At 43.6% G+C, this 6000-nt stretch overlaps 1 protein-coding gene across 1 annotated transcript in view; it reads right to left on the bottom strand.

Moving 5' to 3' along the window:
• The window catches only part of cdh24b (cadherin 24, type 2b), a 162907-nt gene extending 158319 nt beyond the window's left edge, over positions 1 to 4588 (bottom strand). Inside the window, exon 1 of the mRNA XM_084912913.1 lies at positions 4269 to 4588. The gene's annotated coding sequence lies outside the window, so the exon portion shown is untranslated. The remainder of the gene's footprint in view (positions 1 to 4268) is intronic.
• Between the last annotated feature and the right edge of the window lie 1412 nt (positions 4589 to 6000).

Genomic DNA, 6000 nt, shown 5'->3' on the forward strand with positions numbered 1-6000 from the left:
CACCTGCGTGAAAAAACTGCAAATAGATTCAGAAAAAAATATGTAAGAAAATGCCCAGTATCATATTTCATTTTGGCTCAAATTCAACTTTCCATCTGAAATAACTAGAGAAAGGATTCTTTTTAGCTCACAACTCCAATACTTCAGCCAGTGGCAGCAGGTCTATAACCAACACACACACTGACACACACACACACCTATAACCAACAGTCATACAGGCTTTCTCTTTCTGTCAGTGTCCGACTCCCTTGCCCTCTCTCTATCTCATTTCTGCACAGTGGGGTATAAATGTAAATACACAGGAGTTACACACACACATATATACACACACGCCTCCACACACAGCCTGGAGCAGCCTCCTGTCTTTCTGTATAATAATGTCTCCAGTGGAGCGAGTTGCTGTACTTTTTTCACGGGAGTCCGCCTTCATCCCACCCATTCAAACAGCCATCCACCACCAAGCTGGGAGTTGCCTCCACCAATCTGACATCGAGCTCAGAAATTCAGTTCTGCCCGGTGGTAACGCAGACCCACTGCTGGCAGCAGACAGACAACGCACCTCCACGCTTGCACAAGGGGAAAAATTTAAAGTTCACAATAAAATATGGTTGGAAATTATGCTCATTTGACAACTTATGCAAGGTGTGCGCCACTGCTTGAGTAGGTGCGTGCATATCTATTGTCACGTGCACGTGAGTAAACAGCAGTGTTGATCTGGGAGCAATCAGACCGTGACAGACTCTGCAGCACCATCCCACAGGCCTATAGTGAGGAAAAAGACTGCACTGCTAGGCATAGCCATTTCCTCTAAATGACCGTCTCTCTCCCCTCCCTTCCTCACATCACCACCGGGGGAGAGACTGACTCCATGTCTCGACACAGCACTGCTAAAGCTGGGGTCAGCCTGTCCTGCTCTAACCTCAGTCTTGGAACGCTGGGGACACATCACAGTATTGGAGGAGGGAGGCAGGGGAGGACGGAGAAAAGCGTGAAGGATGTTGAACCTAAATTCAACACTTTCCCTGAGAGATGCTTGCTGTGAATCCATTGGCGTTTTTCCATTCTTAAAAAGTCTGCATCAGCAACCATGTGTCTTTCCCCTCCTTTGATGCCCAATCACCATCAAAGGGCACCGAGGCAGTGAACTGTTCGCCCTCCGCATCCAGCTGGAGTTTAAAGGGAACATCACGTATGGGTGAAAAATGGCTCGCCAGTCTCTTGCCTTGAGTAGGTAATTGGAGATGATATAGTTGAGATTTAGTTCTGGGCAAAGTCACTTCAGAGTCGCAGACGTTTCACTTCCCCTTTAAAAGACTGACACCAGTGGAATAGTACTCTGCCGAAGGTTTTACACAGCTCATTTCCCAAATCCCAAAAAAGCAAGGAGAAGAGAGCACGAGCAGAATCTGAGGCGATCTTAGATCCTAGAAGCTCCTTGTTCCCTTTTCTGTTTATAACAATCGGAAAGGAAAAAGGAATTCTGCAATTGCATTACCTCTCTGCGTGAGGGCCCTGGGGAACGTTCATGTCTTGAACACTAAGCATTCATTTCCTTGTTCTCCACAAGGATCCCTGGGAGGCCATGTTGTCTGATTCATTTCACTGAATTGTCAGCTAATGAATGGTACGCGTCCATCGACTGCCACACACTTTCTCGGAATAGAAAAGCCCCCAAGGGTGCTCATCTTGGGGGTTCTCCTATTCTCATTAGGAGGGAATCAAACGGAAACAGAGGCTCACTGATCACTTCTCATGTCCTCTGTGTGTGTGTGTGTTCCATGAAGTGGGGGTGTGGCTCCATGCGAAGGCGTCTTTCTCTCTTTGACTTGGTGATCACCGTTTTTGGACGTTTGCATCTTTGAGGGCATGTTATTGACCGCTTTTGATTGAGCCTTTAAACAAAGACGACAAGCGGACTCTCTGGGACAGTATTAGTAAATGATCTGTCTTGCTGGCAAAGCATTACAAGCCACTTCAGGCATGAGAGGCAACAAGGTTATGTAAGATTGGCAGGTGAGAATTGTTAAAGAAAATCTTCACTCGAGACCTGAATTCAAATACCGTTCTCCTGCAGCCTCCTCAGCTGTTGTTCCTCTCCTTTTATAAGTCCTCTGTGCCTTTTTCTGTCTGTCTGAGTTGTGCCATCCTGCATCCTCCTCAGTAACTCACCATCTACACCAACCCTTTCTTCTTCCTCTGCTGGTGTCCACAACACCCAGTAATGTCCGCTAATGGGATTTTCCGTGTCCCTCCCGTGTCACAACAACAGCACCTTTCTCTTTCTTTCTTTTCTTCAGGCAGTTTTATCGTCAGCATAAGTCACTGAGTCAATGCAACCTGTCTCTTTCCACTGTTACCACCCTCTCCCTCTTCTTCCCCATCTTCCACCCACCGTCCACTCGTTTCCTACTCTTCCCTCTAATCTCACCTCATGTTCTACCTGTTCACATTTCATCCACTCCCTCTTCCTCCATACTAACCCCCTCCAATCCATTGATTTCTCCTAGCCTCCCCTCTTCCTCATCCTTCTCTGCCCTCCTTTTACATCTCCTTTCCCCTCGTTACTCCCCACCTGTGCAAAGGCTATTTGGTGTGAACAGTTAATAACGGAATCATAGTGGGTTCTTTATCTTAGCCACATTACAAGATAAGGTATTGATATTGAGACTAGTATTTGTAGAAGCAATCATATTTTTTCCACAGAAGAGCCATGTAATATCACAGCTGGTCCAGGGAAAAATGCCCAAATGTGCTCACGTGATCAAATGTACACTCAAAGATAAACGCATTCACATTCATCACAGATGTACATAAACACATTTGCAGTTATGGTATTCACAGACATTAAGCTGATTGCACCCAAACACCCCGGTGCAACAGCAATGTATAATACATGAGCTTTCCACATACATAAACATGTCTCGCACTGATCAGAGTCATTATAGTCGCTTAAGACCCATCATGTGTGTTTGTGCATGTGTGCGCGTGTGTGTGAGGGAGTCATTCATGTATCACATTAGTTTTTATGTATATGTTCAACAGGGGGCCATCATGGCAGAGATTTTCCTCTTGAGAATTGACCCAGCTGCATCAAAAGCTTGCTGTGCACCCTACAACATGAAGAAATTATATATAGACGTGGCAGACCCACTTTTCTTGCTCTTACAAAAATAAAGCACGGCAGTAGGCTGCCATAATCGATATAACCTGAGAAGGCAGGTCATAAATCTAAGCAAATGTATTTCCCAGTAGAGCAAAGGATGCTTAAGGTCTCACAAAAATGAGAGAACATATGCATACATATATATACATATGTTAGAGTTGTGCAAAAACAGAACACTTTGCAAAGGCACAGGCACGTCACCAGACACCCGTGAATATGAAGCCAAATACTGATTATCACCGACTTATAGGGTCGCGTAATAAATGGACGCAATTAAGCTGGGTTTTTGAAGCGACTCGCAGCCGATCACCCTCATTAGGGACGCGCTGAACCGCAGACAAATTTCCACATACGGACGGCGCGCAGGTAAAATATTTGCCCCGGGGTGTCGGTGCTCCGTATAGTGACAGTCTGTCAGTAGCAGTGCACTCCGTCTGTTGGGAATCGGCTCGCACGCGTAAAAATACTGCGCCCGTCCGGCTTGCACTGAAAGTGGCATCCTCTTCGTCCTGTGATCAGAGGAATAGACACCCGACTGAATCGATGAATGAACGACCAATAAGATAATCAATCAGTATGCACAACAGTAAGTATGTTGTGAAATTCCCCAACATAAAAGCACTCTGACCACAGGCTCCCAATTAGGACTCCACGTTCACTGTCGGCCATTATGAATGTGAGAGCTCTATAATAATTTTTACAACAACAGTCCGTCCTTAAATTTTCCACTGAGATTCGAGGGATATACTTTTACAACGACTAAAACCCAGTAGACCCTCCGGAGTGTCGGAAATACGCACGGAGTCGGATCGCCGCGAGAATTAACCACATCCATCTGTTTCGCTGAAATAGTACAGAGGGAACACGGATCGATATGTGGGTATTTTACGCGTCACGTGCCGTAATTTCAGTTTTAAAAAACGGTGAATGTCAAGCAGTGTCGCCTGATAGCAGACGGGGAGAAACGCAATTCCCAATAAATAGAGGGGAAAACTGGGTCTGATCTCCAGCCAGCCTGACCGAGGTAATAATAAAAAAAAAAAAAAAAACAGAAACAGTGCTTTCAAAGACAGGATTATCTGGGCTAGGACATTTTTGAATTTACCTCAGGATGTCAGTGGGATTGCCTCAAGTTTCTTCGTCCGTCAGCCGGTCACAAAACTGAGTCCAAGAAGGGCAAACACTGTTATCGCGCCGTCTCTCCTCTCTCCCACTCTCTCTCTCCCCCACTCTCTCTCTCGCTCTGTCTTTTCAAACAACGTCACTCCCGAAAATCCGTGCACGTTTTTTTTTTCCCCACCTCCTAATTTCCACGGTTTTCTCTCTCTTTGTCCCGTCTTTTGAATTCTTAATCATCGCCTTTTTTTCCTCGGGAGTGATTAATATCAGTATTATGTCCATCATCACTCATAATTATATCCACCACCTCCGCCACCGGCGTGATCATCGTGATCATCATTCATCACGTATCAATACATCACTCTCATCTGCCTTATGTGCTGGAGTTTCCTGTGCACAAGAATTTTTCCAGTACAATTGCACTCACAACCTACGCTGTTTCTTTATTATAAGAGTTCAGTAATACTTTTATTTTCCTAAAAGGCATTTTTCCAGAGTTTATGTGTTCTAAACCCTTAATTGGAACTTAATAGATAATATACTTAAGCTTCACATAGTACTTCTAAGATATTACTAAGATCAAAAACACATTATTGCGCTTTGGGTCGCCAGGCTATTTAGAAAATTAAAGCATTATCTCACTCCATTAGTGTGGAGGAGAGGTTGACTAAGGCACCATAGGCTATGCCACAAGTCACTTTAGAAACATTAATCATATTAAAGGGAAAATTTTAAAAGGATTTTTGGTACAACTTTTAATAATATTGGTTTTTAAGAATGACTAATGTTTCAAGCCATTGTTAATAAATCTACTAATCCACTAATATATTTGGGTTGCCAGACATATTAGGGGGGGGGGGGGGGGGGGAAGCAAAAAAGACCAATGCATATGTTATTGTCGGTTATAAGAAAAATATTATTTATGCAATATAATGTTGGTTGTCCCAACTGTTATTGGGTTAGAAGCAGGGTGGACCCCGGATAGGCCCCCAGTCTATTACAGGGCTAACACAGAGAGAACCACAACCATTCACACTCACATTCACACCTACAGCCAATTTAAAATCACCAGTTAAGTTAAAACTGCCTGTTAAAGAAAGCCAGAGAGAAGTACCACACATACAAAGAGAACATGCAAACTCCAAACAGAAAGGCCCCGACCAGCTGCTGGATTTGAACCCAGGACCTTCTTGCTTTGAAGTGACAGTGCTAAAGGTGCCTCCCATGATCTGAGGCAAGAAAAACCTTCATAAACAGGGCCTTGTTAAAAAAAAATGATACTAAATTTTATTTCCTAAAGTTTTCTGTAACATCGTGTTATAGTTAATCATGCACAGACATTCACTGCTTTACTTTATACTTCTAATACAAAGAAGAAGAAGAAAGTATAAAGTCTTTATAAACCCTGCCTCCGTAGAAAGTGATGCCAAAAGTTTTTTGTTTTAAAGTTTCATCGATCTATTGGTTTTAATCATGATAATCACTATGAGTCACTTTTAGTAAAGGAGCCTCTTTCAGCACTCTCAACCCCTGTCTTTATTCTATTGGAGCATTATTAAAGCTGACCTTTTGACACTGGTAACACAGATACAGAGAATCAAATGTTATTGTTTCGTCAAAGATACCAGTATGTCAGAGATGACTGCTCTCAGACCCAGCTTGTGAGATATCGACTCTTTGTCACGACCAATGACTGTTTTCTACAATCGTTGATCACG

The sequence above is a fragment of the Perissodus microlepis genome, chromosome 18, assembly GCF_051167445.1.
Source record: "Perissodus microlepis isolate ML-2025 ecotype Zambia chromosome 18, ASM5116744v1, whole genome shotgun sequence".
Classification (NCBI taxonomy): domain Eukaryota; kingdom Metazoa; phylum Chordata; class Actinopteri; order Cichliformes; family Cichlidae; genus Perissodus; species Perissodus microlepis.